We start from the raw sequence: 14,771 nt of genomic DNA, 5'->3' as shown, positions 1-14,771 counted from the left end.
GTGCGCACACACTCACACCCTCGCTCGAAACCCTAGCAAGGTCCCCGCCACCGCTGCCGCCGCCGCAAGGCCTCCATTGTCAGCATCTGCCAGTTTGCCCGTGCAGCTTACCCACTGATCTCATACCGAGGCCACCCTGAGTTTCTTAGATGACGCCTTCCAAACACCCCCTTTCCCACAGATCCCCATCCCCATCCCCATCCCCATCCCCCACTCCAGAGTGTGGCAGCCTAAGCCCGGCTATGCTTCCCATGGAGCTCGAGGAGCCACTGGCCCAAAAGAGGTGTATAGCGGTCTCTTCACCCGACGTCGCTGAGGAAGCTGACGACCATTACTTGCGGAAGGAACTCAAGCAGCGGGCTAGAGTATGCAGGCATGTCTCGGCCACCGGCTATGACATTGAGGTCATCGACAGCGACGGTCTGAGGCGGGTTGTGTCATAGTTTAAGTGGCCCACCCCCAACCCCTCGGGTTCAGCCGCCGTCGATCTCATCCATGGCCCCGCCGCTGATCTCCTCTGGCTCGCTGTCAACAATTTGCCATTCTACATCGCCATCGAGCCCCTTTTGTCATTTCTAAAGGACACGTTCTGCGACGCTAGCTTGGGATCCACAGCTTCCAAGTCAGACCTCATCGACGGCGACCACGAGGAGGGCACCCTCTCCAGCTCTTCCAAGGGGAAAGAGCACATTTGCTCTTCCAAGGGGAAAGCACCCGTCTGCGACATCAAGGAGGGGACCCTACAGCCGTGCTCTTCCAAAGGGAAGGAGCCCATCTGCGACAACACGGAGCTCATCCAGGGTCCGTGCTCTTCCCATGGGAACCAGCCCATCTGTGACAAGTGAGGAAACCCATGATTTTTTTATTATAGTTGTTCACAATGTGATGCTCTATATGTGCAATTATTTACTGTGCAGTACATTTCATCAATCCAGTTTTAAACACACCGATAGGAATGCATATATTTGCTTGCTATTAAGCCTGTTATAGCAAGCATATGCCTCTTTTAAAGTTTTTTGATTGTTCGGTTGTTTGTAGTTAGTATATGTTTAGTTTCACAATTGCTATGTTTGGTTGTTCGTAGTATGCCTTGTTTATTCCAGTTATTCACAACGTGATGTTCTATATGTGCAAGTATGAACTATGCAGTTCAATTTCATCAGTACCAGTTTTAACAATACCATTATGAATGACTACATTTGGTTGCTGCATCTTGTAGTTAACACGCCTTTCAATTTTTATTTAACCATAACCAGTGTACTTAGACCGGCACAATACCAGTTTGAATGACTATGTTTGCTTGTTGTTAAATGTTAGGCCTGTTGCAGCTAGCACACATTTCCACTTGTTTTGCTTTACTAGTGTGCTTAGACCTGCACACTGAAGCTATCTTTTGGAGATTATTTTGTCTGCCATGTATAATTTTGGTTGATGTTTAGCCTGTTGTGCTTAACATGCTTCTCGATGTACCTACACAGGACAATTTTGGGAATGACTGTTGTTTTCTATCGAGGTTAGTTTCATCCCATGGCTTATATCTGCTCATTGTTCAGGATATCGGTAGCCTGTACCATATAGGCCGCGGCTGATAAGGGACTAATCGGTGAATCACACTTTTAACTGAATATATTTGCAACCCATTTTTTGATAGATTAACTAGAGCCATATGTAATATATCTGAGGCTACGTAGCAACATGCACTATAATTAATGTCTAAATATGCAATCCTAGGCTACGTAGCAACAAGGAAGAGTGTTACATTAATGTTCTAATGATGTCTAGATATACGTAGAAGAGCAGCAGCAGCAACAGAAACAACACATCCCTGTTTGGATACTCAACTTAGCTAGAGGTTAGAGTTACTTTCTAGCTCATTACTAACCCTGAACTAACTCCATCTAAAGAGTTGTTTGGATGGCAGGGTTAGATTGACAATAAATGCACTAGGAGAACTAGCTCCAATTAGCACCTCTTGGGTTGGACAGTTTGTTTGGGTGGGTTATAGATGCAACTATCTCAAACTAGCCCTCATGTTTAGATATAATTTAGGGCTATTTGAGCCCGAACTAGCTGAAACTAACTGTGACCTATGGATACAGCAGCAGTTAATCAACCGATAATTTGTAAGAACAAACTAAACTCCTTCCGGCCCATAATATAAGATGTTAGTTCATCTAATATGTGAGTATATTGGATGTTATAAGATACTCCTTCCACTCCTAAATATTTGTCTTTTTAGATATTTCAAATGGACTACCACATACGGATGTATATAGACATATTATAAAAAAGTGTTGTACTACATCATTGTGTAATTGGTGTTTAGCTTCTAATATCAACTTGGTGCTTTTAGGTACATATGTCATTGGTAAAGATCCGCATTTCGACCCTTTCTACGTATGGGGCAATGAGATATTGATGAACTAGCATCAAGTGAGGAAGCTGATAAAGATTGTTGGTAAAATGGGTCCAAAGATGACAATTAAACTATTTGTTTACACTTTATCCAAGACAACAGTGAACTGCAGGATGGTAAGTAAGAACTTTGCAGCCTTCTTTTTACTGCCCATAATAAGTTGTGTTAGATGAAATGACTGAATATTTTTCCTTTGTAGAGGTTGCCAAAGCAGTTTACTCAAGATTACCTCTCAAACTACATGATTGGTGGGCATGCAAAGGTTAAAGTATTTCTACCATAACACAATGATTATCTAGATGTTTTCATGAAGACCATGAAGGATGGGCGGTCGGCCATCACAAGGGGTTGGACAAGAGTCGTGCGTGCCTTCTACATGGAGGAGGGCACAATATGGGCATTCCGCTTCACCTTGTTCAGCAACCAGAATATATTTCGCCTCTTTCTTTACCGTCTTTAATAGTACAAGTATACAAGTATGGTTCATCATTCTTTATTTGGTTCTTATGTAATTCTTGAACATATGTACCTATGAATCGAATAATGCATTGGTTGTTTGAACCTGATGGATATGAATAAAGCTGTAGCATACATTCAAATCCAAATCCGGTACAATTTGGAAAAGCAGCAATTAAATTACGGTGAAAGTACACTCTCCAGGTTGTTATGGCACACACGCTTGGTAATACACAAACGTTTGTGATATGCACCATAATCCGAGACGGTTCACAAAGAGGAAATGTGTGCAAGCATGCACACAGTTGTCGTTTGCAAAGCGTGTGCGATGTCAGACAATATCACAAACGGTGCGGGCAAACTAAACATTTGTGTTAGTTGCCTTATCGAACACGACTAGCAACCATGAACTGTTTCTGATGAAGTATGCATCATGAACGTTGCACCACAGAATAGCGTGTGCGATAGTTGTCGTGTACGATGATGTTACGACGGTCCGACTTTTTGTAATCCTGTCCAACACTCGTACGACGATTAGCTAATCTTCTTAACGGTGAACCGTTTGTGATGGGCCTTGCATCATAAACGTAGCACCACAGAATATCGATTGTGATGGCAATGCGAGCAGAAATGAATAGGAGTACTATAGGGGCCCTATCCCCGACTGTTTCTGGGTCGTGTGGGAAGGACCCCCCTATCGCCCATACTCACTTGGCGACGGTTCCAAATGCCGTCGCAGAAAGGGGTTAAAAACCGTTTGTGTAGGACCGACGTGCACCAGTGAGTATTAAGTTGATGAAGAACAGAGTAACACATTAAGTAAGATGACATGATGTAGAGGACTAAACTCAAGCAATATGATGCAAATCCCATCTTTTTATCCTCGATGGCAACAATACAATACATGCCTTGTTGCCCCTACTGTCACTAGGACAGGACACCGCAAGATTGAACCCAAAGCTAAGCACTTCTCCCATTGCAAGAAAAACCAATCTAGTTGGCCAAACCAAGCGGATAGTTCGAAGAGAATTACAAAGGTATCAAATCATGCATATAAGAATTCAGAGAAGATTCAAATAATATTCATAGATAAGTTGATCATAGATCCACAATTCACCGGATCTCGACAAACACACCGCAAAAGAAGATTACATCGGATAGATCTCCAAGAACATCGATGAGAACATGGTGTTGAGAATCAAAGAGAGAGAAGAAGCCATCTAGAAATTAGCTATGGACCCGTATGTCTGAGGTAAACTACTCACGCTTCATCGGAAGGGCAATAGACTTGATGTAGAAGCCCTCCGTGATTCAATCCCCCTCCGGCAGGATGCCAGAAAAGGCCCCTAGATGGGATCTCACAGGTACAGAAGGTTGTGGTGGTGGAAAAGTGTTTTCGTGGATGCTTCTGGTGGTTTGGGGATATATGTGAATATATAGGACGAAGAATTAGGTCAGGCGAGTCACGAGGGGTCCACAAGGCAGGGGGCGCGCCCTCCCCCCTTGTGGCCGCCTCGTGGCTCTTCCGACTTGATCTCCAAGTCTCCTAGGTGTCTTCTGGTCCAAGAAAAATCATCGCAAAGGTTTTATTCCATTTGGACTCCGTTTGGTATTCCTTTTCTGCGAAACACAAAAACAAGGAAAACAGAAACTGGCACTGGGCTCTAGGTTAATAGGTTAGTGCCAAAAATAATATAAAATAACATATTAATGCATATAAAACATCCAAAACAGATAATAAAATAGCATGGAACAATAAAAAATTATGGATACGTTGGAGACGTATCATCCATGTAGCTAGCTTTTTAACAAAGCGACGATAAATCAATCGAGTGCTAGGAGTTAAGATGGATAACTTGTAACATAATCGGAAACTAAGATCTAGCAAACATCATGATCCAACACATACACCACGGACCTGCGAGCCCGAAGAACATGCCTAGTGCCTCACTAGTCACCGGCGTAGCTGGCTGTGACATCGTGCCGCCACAAACGAGGGAAGACCGACGGAGAACAGAGGAAGACCAGCGAGGAAAGGAAGAAGACGAGCCGAATAGGAGGAAAAAGAAGTCACCGCCGGTGGCGCACATGACCGCGTGGTTGAGTGGAGAATAAAGTAGAGAGTTGGGGACCGAAAGCGCTTGGTCGGATGGGGATTTGGCTATTTTTCCTATTTGGTCTAGGTCAGACTTGTATCTTTGGGCTAATGGGCTGCCAATAAAACAACACACTACAAGCTATACCGTTTTAGCGCAATATACCGTGCTATTTCACGAATAGCCCCATCATAAGAAAAATTGCCAAACATTAGTGTGGCCTCTCCTCGTATGCTATAGCGCGCTACTAGTAAAGAAATTGCGCACTATTTTTTCATTGAAAAAAGACATGATCTTCAGGTCAGAAAGATGGAAAGAGTATGTGGTATTTAGTTCTATAAAAGCACCAAAAATGCATTGACTATTTATGTTGGACATGAAAATATTCGAGAAAAGGTAGTATCCTATACTTGAGATTTAAGGAGTAAGTTGTGGTTGACATTAGCATTGTGACTATTATTCAGAGAGAGGGGTCAGTGCCAAACTACTATAAAACAAGGAACCCAAGGATCGATGGTAATTAGTGTTGTCGCTTTCCAATTACTTATGTATGTTTGTGCTTTTCACTGTACTAGCATAATGGCCCACCCAATGTGCGGGCTAGAATTTTATAAAGTTGTATCGTGAATACATATTATTTAATTTGTCTGAGGAAACCTGCATCCAAATGTGATCACATTCTCAAATATGCGCCTTTGGTGAACATAGTTTTGTCTTAGGCATGTTTGATGCACGGGGATCATCATTATCCGTTGTCAACTTATTATGAAATTACAATGTCGTATTAGGTTACACTTATTCTCTTTGTAAAAAATGTGTGTTTTCCATATATTTTACCTTATTTTTGTGTTATATACTAATTATAAAAACATGAAATGATACAACTTTTTTTAATTGTGTTTAAATTCTTTTTCTGTGTATATGATTTTTAGTACATAAAATTCTTGGTAAAACGATGTGAATTATACTCTGAGGTATTAGTAATATTTTGCATGCGCATTGATTCTCAAGAAACGGTTTTGGTAGGATAAATTCACTCATATGCTATTTAAAGTGGACTTGACACACTTGAAATTTGCTTCAATTAATTTGGTGTTGAACATTTTTGTAATTTTTTATGAGTAACGACAATTCTAGAAATAGTTAATGATTTATAGTGAATGAACGAACCATACTGAGAATTCTGTCAGGAAGATTAGTTATGTTTTGTACATGTCAATTAGCAATAGCTCAACTGTGGAAGTGAACATCTACTTGACTCGATGTGAAATATACATAACTCAAGCTAGCTAAATCATGAGTAACATGTAGAAAAACGATGGACATCAATACGGGTTTCTTTGCCAATGTCCAATGTTAGTTGGCCTTTAGATAAATTTATCCATGTTGGTGGTTCTCTCTATGGTTCTCTAGGGGGAAGGTACCAAACATGGGAAAGCTATGATAGTTTCTTCATACTCTATCACATTATTTGATGGTTTCACACTCCTCACATAAGCTTCTTCAATGGTTTTAGTGTTACTATTCAATAGATTCTTTTTGTCGAGCAAAGAATAACCACATCATTGAATTCTTGTAAATAATTAGATAATAAAGGAAATAATTTTTTACTATGCATTTTTCCTTTGTTTTCTTTCTAGTAATAGTAACATAATTGAATTCTTTGTATTTCACTTTTTTGTAGGGGAAATGCCATCTTTTGTTTTGAAAAAATAATAAGATGTTGTGGTCCTATATAAATATTTATTAGTTACACTACTTGAAGAAATATGGTTTGGTAAAAGTTGTCGAGAAGATGTTCTCTGGAGGACATATATTTGAAACATATTTCATAAAAAGTATAGTGAAAAGGAAAATATATATGTAATAGTAGCTAGTCTACTTAGACCTAGACATCGCTGAGATTGTAATCCGAAAGAAACCAAGAGACCCCTTTGTTCTGAATAGACAATGGAGAAACATATCTCGTTTTGTTGGAGTTTGATATGTTTTGACAATATGCCCACTAATTAGTACCAATAGAAAATATATGTATGTGCTTTCTCTGTACTATTATGAAAAGTGATGCCTCAAGGACCAAGATCATCTCACGTCCTACACTGCAACTTCAAGGCTTCAACACCTATTATGTAAGGAAATGGAGATTTGACTGGATTGAGTAGTAAAACGGTTACATAACTTAGAAACACGATGCGAACTTCTACCAATCAACATCCTAGTAAGGATACATGTTGGGAGCATATGTGTGGCGTGTGTGTATGGTTTTGGCCCAAAGGCCCACCCTTGTGTATACTTACTCATACCGTAGGTTATAGCTAGAGAGAAAGAGAGTCTTATAGGATGCCCCCCAATAAACAACATGGTGTGGTTCCTGTCAAAGAAAACATGGTATGACACCCAGGTTACAACTAAAGCTATTGCTAGCGGCGAGAGGAAAGTTGGTGCTCGTAGTCGTAGTTGTGGGTGAAGAGAGGTTCTGGTGCTAGCGGAGCTTCTGGAGTGAGGGGAAAACTTCATGGGGGAAGCTGCAGCAGAGCGGTAGCCTTTAGCGGAGAGGAACTTGTCTGGTGTAGAGGGGAGAACCTCTGGTGGTGGTGGACTAGAGCAGAGTGAAGAGGTGCTTGTAGCTAGGAGCGTCGGGTAGCGCAGCAAATTGGCATTGAAGCTTTTGGCGTACAACCAGGGACCGGGGCCCCTCCTTGAGGCGCGCAGGAATTGTAGGTCGTGGGTGCTGGGGGTAGCTGCAAGAGGTGGATGTGTGGCTGGCTGGCTGCTCGAAATCAAAAGCTCATCCGAGACGACGGCCGATAGTGCGTGCAAGTAAAAGTACCTGCATGTTTACGGTTTTGGTTTGTGATGGTGAAAAGTATAGATGGGTGAGGTATGTACGGATACTATCACCTGGAGGTAGCGATGCTAGTGTAGCGAGTACTGTAGCAAATAAGTAGAGAAGAGTTGTGTTGCCTGAATCTGTTTTTGGGCCGCTAATGCTGCTATCTTATAGTGGAGTGAAGGAGAAGTTTTTTTGCTGGTTGCTGAAAGAAGGAAGATGAGAACTTCTTTTAGGAGGTCTGGCTAGTGTTTGTGGTAGGGAGGAGCATGGTGGATTTAGGGCCTTGGTGTGCTAGTTGCATTGAACCTAGTTGTTAATTGTTCTTCCTCATGTAAGCCAAAAGAGAATATCTGGTAGGGAAGAAGAGAGTAGACTTTGTTCCTTGCTCTTGGTGCTTTCTATTGAGACTTGACAATGGGAGAAATTCAAAAATTGAGAAGCTAATTCAAAAAACCTAGAAAACTCATAGAATCTCCAACCATAACCCTATAATAGGGCACCAAAAAACAGTCGGAGCAAAATATGAGGCACCAAAAAGTGATTTTTTTGGGCACCAGAAAATGTTCATCTCAAACAACAGCCTAAATTTGGTGCCCTAAAATACACCGTGACTGTCGTTTTGTGGGTGTTCTATTTTAGGGAAGTTGCTGGAGCAGCGTTTCCGGCACAAAGTGATATAAAACAACCACTTTATTGACGTCCTGCATGGTCCCCCATTTGGGGGAAATTATGTGGCAGCAACTGAAGTGTTGTATATTTGCATCATATGGCCACTTGTCGCCACCGTTGTAGGGCAAGGCTCTTCGCCGGAAGTGTCGTAGAAAGTTTAGCGCCTCTACGCATACTATCGTATGTGCTGTTTGCCCAAGAGGATGTCGGAGGTGTTGAGGAGGCTCTATGCAGGAGGAATCGAGTGGGGTTTTGCCGGAATAAACGATTCCATTGCGATGGAGGTACTGGCAGGAGATGAAGAAGGAGACAGACTGGGAAGCTTGCAAGCCTCACCTCATGGAAGGGGTCCACGGTGAGTGTGCCAGAGACGTGTTGGTGTAGTTCCACATCAGGGTGCCATCATCTCGCTCAGATCGCTCCCAGTGGTTATGCCCTATAAAGAAGGAAGAGGTTATAGGCCGCCATCGCGTCTGTGGCATGAGCCTCTTGCCGCAGAGGTTAAGGTAGATAGAACCAATGATGAGGTGGATGGGTGGAGTTCATTGATGGTTTTTAAATTTCATGATCTACTTTTGATCTATCATTGATGATTTTAAAATTCAATTAAAAGTTCATGATTGGCTCTTGATCCAGCCTACATGTGCTTGAGTAAGCATGATGCGGTGTGTTTTATTCTCCAGATCTAATAGTTGATTAGGTTGCGTCTCACAGCGTTTGTTCTATCGCTAGGGTTTATTGAAAAGAGGGAGGGTCCCTAAAGAATGATGAGCCAATCTTTCCTAGGTGGGGTCAATGGTGTCCGATTTACGAGTTATGAATTCTCTCTTCAGAAGCAAAGAAACAAAGCCATTCAGATGATACATGCTCCTAGCATTAGTGAATTCATTGTGGACCAATTGGTAGAATATATCATTGTAAGTGGCACAACATACAAGTTGATGCTTATAATTCAAACATTTTCTAAATGGCTCTATGCCTCTATGCGTATATGACTAAAGGGCATGTTGCTTCTTCAGTCTCATTTGAATATATAAGGCGCGCATGCAATTTTAATAATACTCTCTTTTTTGCTCTCATTTATTTGTTGACTTTTGAGACTGAATATTTTTTCACTCATACCCAAGACGCAAGTAGAAGGAAGCCCCATCAATTTAGAAGCAACTATTGTGGCTAATAGTTCAATGGGCAATTTTTTTGCTCGGTGCTCTATGATATTTAAGCTAGTATTTTAACAAACTGAAAGATGTTCCAAACATTCTCTATCACTAGCGCGGTTCAATGAAGGTGAGCCATGCGGTGGCCGAGATCATCGCCTTGGGATTGACCATTAGACATATTGTGATAGGGTGGAGACCACACTCATGTTGCCCCAACACAATTTCAGCATCGATGACATTCCATTGGAATCCTTGGACAACCAGCCTCGTGTCGTTGCAAAGTCCATTTGCAGGGTCAATATTTCTAGGATTTTTTATTTCCATGCCCTTGGTTCCTTAGCAGTACTCATTCATCCCCTCGCTCTTAACTTTTGCTCACTTTTCCCCACTCCCTTGCCAGAAACCCTCATAACTGGGCACAATGGACGTTGCCGTTGGGTCAAAGGCTTTGACTGTTAGCTGACGAGTGGGGCCGCATATACGTGGGTGCATGCAAGACCACGGTCGTGGGGTAGCACATCATATAAAGAGGCAACCACCTCCATCACCCCTACCATTTTCCCCAAATACCCTCGCTGCGCCCAACGCGTTTGGGTCGGCTCGTGCGCCCAACGCTGGCCTGACCCATTTTAACGGCGCCGACAAAAAAAACTATGCATGCATATTTGAAATAAAAACAACTTAATTAGACATTAAAGCCGGCCTTAGGAAGGCCGGCGAGAGTCCATGCGTCCACATTAGCATTAAAAGAAATTAAAAACAACATAACTACGAGGCGGGGCACTGCCTAGGGTGCCCTAGGCGTCGTTGTCGTCGTCGTCCTCGGGGCAGGTGAGGTCGATGAGCGTCAACGCACAGGGCCAGCCCAGGGGAACGCTGTTTTCCAGGCGGCGGCGATGTCGGCCGCGGGCAGCTATTTCGGCGGGGGCAGTGCCGGCGCGGGGGGCTGTGCGGCCGTGGGTTGGCGCACCTCCTCCTCAGCCTCGGGCGCCTCCTCCTCGAGGTCGCGCTCGAGCATCTCCTCGTACTCGCCGGGATGGCGCTCCTCAGCGAGCCGTCGCTGGCGCCACATCTCGAGGTACGCTGCCTCCTGCTCCGGGGTCGCCCCCATCCAAACCGGTGGCACAGACACCCACTCGCGCACCAGTCCCGTCCTGGAGAAGCGCGCGATGGGCTTCGGCTCCGGCTCGGGCTCCGGGTCGGCCTTGACGAGCCGTTGGGGAGGGGACGGCGGGGCCACCGGCGGCCCGACGCAATCGACGGCCGCGGAGAGGGCGAGGGCCCGCGCCATGGCCGCCTTGTAGCGAGCCTCCTCTTCCTCCACCGCCTCCACCCTGCGTCGCTCGTACTCCTCGCTCTCGTGGTAGACCGCCTCAAGGGCCGCCTGGTCTTTCCTCCCGGACGACGAGCGGGGGCGGCGGCACGCTGCGGTCGACCTCCCGCACGTCGCGTCGCCACGCCTCCTCGTCCTCGAAGGCGAACCACCTCGCCCAGTTAGGCGAGTCGGTGGCGTAGGTGGCGTCGCGACGCTACTTCGGCGTCAGCATTGCCCGTCGGCGCCACACCTCCTCCGTGTGCGCCCTAGTCGACCGCGGCGCCGCCGACACTCGGATCCTCTCTGGATCCAGATGCCAGTCGTGCAACAGGGTGACGTCGGGGTACGGCAGAGGGACGCGGTGCTGCCAATGCCACTCCGCCTGGTGCCTTGGCACGCTCACTCGCACCCTCTGTAGGCGAGCCGGCGCCGGCGGAGGCGGTACCAACTCAGAGGGGAAAGGGACGGCGGGGGCCTTGCCCTTGGACTTGCTGCTACCAGCGCCGGAGAAGAGCCCCATTTGGCAGGGTTGGCTAGGGTTTTCCAGCGATGGGGGAGAGAGCGTGCCTAGATGGGGACGGCGAGTTTGGATGAGGATGGCCCCGCCGCACGGTCGGCTTAAAAAAGGGCGACCGCCGTTGCTGACGCATGGGCTCGTGGTCATAAATTAAGCTGACCGCGAGTGGGCGGCCGCCAGGTGGGGACGCGACGGACAGCGAGAAGGCGCGGGTGGCGTCCGTTCATGTCCGCGCCGACGCATTTGGGGCGCAAATTTGAAGTGATTTAGAGAAGGTCAAATAAATGTGAATTTGAGAAAATGTCCTCCAAATGAGCACCCAGGCTAGGGTAAACAACCCATTTGTAATCAAGTTTTTTTGAACCTACTTTAAATGAGCCAAATGTTTTTTTATTAATACATATTCACTTTCCATAGTGTAGATTCGAAGTCTCAGTATTTTTTTTAATTTATCAAAAACAGAAGGTAACACCACCTCCTCTCCTCGAACTCTATGAAATCATATAGATGATAGCTCATATGTTTGAAGGTTTTCTCATGAAAATGACCATAGAGCAAGTTTATGATTTTTGGTTGGTAACATGTCACATAAGACAACATTGTGCGCAGGTTTTTTTTTATTTTTTTAAAATTAATGGTGCGCATTTGACCTCGATTGTGCCAGCTAGGTTTTTTTCATGAAAATGATCATAGACCAAGTTTAGTATTTTTTTCCTCGTTAGTTTGTCTTATAAAACGACGAACGGCGAAGGTTTCATATTTTTTTGATTTTTTTAAATTAGTTATGCTCAATCAAAGCTTTCGAAACCCTGTTGACCAGCTCAAAACCCCTCTAAACCCCACGGGGTTTTGCCTAACCCTAGCTCCCAACGTCAGCCGTCCGATCATACCCTCGCGCCAAGCCACAGCCCTCAGATCTAGCCTTCTAGAAGGAACTAGGTGGGTTGGTTGTGTGCAGGCTCCGCGCCGTTGGATGACAAGGACGGCTCCGCATCGTTGGGTCGTGGGGCGATCCGCGAGAGGCGATCCTATTGGTTGTGCACGGCTGCTCGCCCAAACTGACTCCGTGAAAAGAAAACGTTGTTATTGGGCCCAATTTACTCTGTTTTTTGCTCTGTTTTTTGTGAATGTGCTGGCCCAATTTGCATCGTTTGCTCTGTTTTTTGTGAACGTGCTGGCTCTGTATTTTTGCATCGTTTGCTCTATTTTTTGCATCGTTCTTTTTGTTCTATACAAATGTAAAATGACCAAATTTATAAGGGCTAAATTTATTTTTATCATGTAAAATGGCTACAAACTATTAAAAATGGGTCATTTTGCATTTGTATAATGGCCACAAGCCCTCTATCTCTTTTTGTCATGCAAAATTACCAACTTTTTAAGGGCCAAATTTATTTTTATCATTCAAATTGGCCACAAGCTCTTCAAAAATTTTCTCTTTTTGTTCATATAATATAGGGTATGACCACAGATTCCCACCCGTGCAATTAGCTTCTTTCTCTTCTTCTTTTCAAACCACGGTTTCCCACGCGTGTACACTCCCGATGCTGCGGTGGGTTTGACAACGGGCTACTAACTTCACATTTGACCCAGTTATTGCCACGGCCAAATAACACGTAGCACTACGACTATTTAAGCTACATATCCGCATCGGCGCATGCAGGCTCGATCGACGCATGTAGGCAGGGTTTGTTGGGTGCATGCATAGCAGGCTTTCGTCCTGGCAGATCGCGCAGACGATTAATGCAAGGGACGGCCCAACGAAACCATGGCCCAATCGTCGAATAGGGACACCACCCAACGCGGCACAGTCCAGCGTGGCCCCACTAGTCAGAGTTAACGGTCAAGCCTTTGACCCGAAGGCGACGTCCGTTGTGCCCAGTTGTAAGGGTTTCTGGCAAGGGAGTGGGAAAATTTGAGTAAAAGTTAAGAGCGCGGGGATGAATGAGTAGAGTTAAGGAACCAGGGGCAGCGATTTAAAAATCTCATATTTCTAAGTAATATAATAGGGCAGTTAATCTTCACTTTCAATGCATGCGGAGGCAACCCATTACGTTTCAATGTGTAAAGGAACTCAGAAGGATAGTAGTTTTGAGGGTCGTCGACCGCATAATCAAAGCTATGATACACCATCTCATCTCCCCGAAATTGATTGATCATCTTCATATTAATCTTATCCGCACAATCATTTCGGGTCAATAATATTGCTCTTGAGGTGATGTAGTTTGGGTCTGCCATGTTAGCACTAAAACCGGGAAAAACATTATATATCAGTGTATCAAGGTCAGTGTCCTTCCCAGTACACGGCACAGATCTCGTCTGGAAGGTGGATATCACCATCATCATTGGCCTCCTCCTTTCCATCACCAAACCACAACAAGTATTGTGCAAACCATGGGTCGCTATCTGCCCTCATATTGTGTGTCAGCTTTAGATGACACATGCAATCCCAAAGATAAGACCTATGCAAGGGAGAATCGATTGTCTGAGCCCTTGAACCCTTACGAACAACAGGGAGTACCTGCCTGAAATCTCCAGCGAACACTATTGTCTTTCCACCGAATGGCAAGTTTGGTCGGCCCATTATATCACGCATAATGTTGTCTAGCGCCTCCACTTCTTGTCTCTTTGTCATGGAATCCTCATCCTAAATAATGAGAGAAGCTGATTGTAAGAGCTTGGCAGCCCCACTTTGTTTAGTGAAACTACAAAAAACCACCATCATCAATGCTCAACCATATCTTAAATCGTGAGTGTGTCGTTCTCCCACCATGCATTATGGTAGCTGCCACACTAGATGTAGTTGTTGCTAGAGCAATCTTATTCTGCATACGCAGCGTTGCAAGAAGTGCCCTATACAAAAAAGTCTTGTCGGTGCCTCCAGGTCCATCTACAAAGAACACACCACCCACATCACCATCAACAACAGATATAATTTCATCGTACGCATTCCTCTGATCCGTATTAAATGAGTCTGATAGGTTTGTGTCCTCAGTGTTGAGCTCGATGGTGGATTCCTCGAAGATCTCCCTTGGCACACCATTGGCAGTGTCATAATCTTTGTTAATATCGGGAAGAGGGAATGACACTATCTCCTTGCCCATTGATTGTAGCATATTACTGATATCTGTTAGAACCATTTGCTCAACTGCAACTTTGGATGGATTGTTACGGCGATAGTCTTCTGACAATGCCTCCAAGTGGTTCTCCCAGAGCCCACGCACATTGCTTCGCTCACAAAATACCAATATTGTTGCAAAGAGCCTTCGTAGAGATGATAGCATATCATATAACGTAGATTTAAGGAGG

This window comes from Triticum dicoccoides, chromosome 6A (genome assembly GCF_002162155.2).
Source record: "Triticum dicoccoides isolate Atlit2015 ecotype Zavitan chromosome 6A, WEW_v2.0, whole genome shotgun sequence".
Classification (NCBI taxonomy): Eukaryota; Viridiplantae; Streptophyta; class Magnoliopsida; order Poales; family Poaceae; genus Triticum; species Triticum dicoccoides.
Note: the sequence above shows the minus strand (reverse complement) of the source record.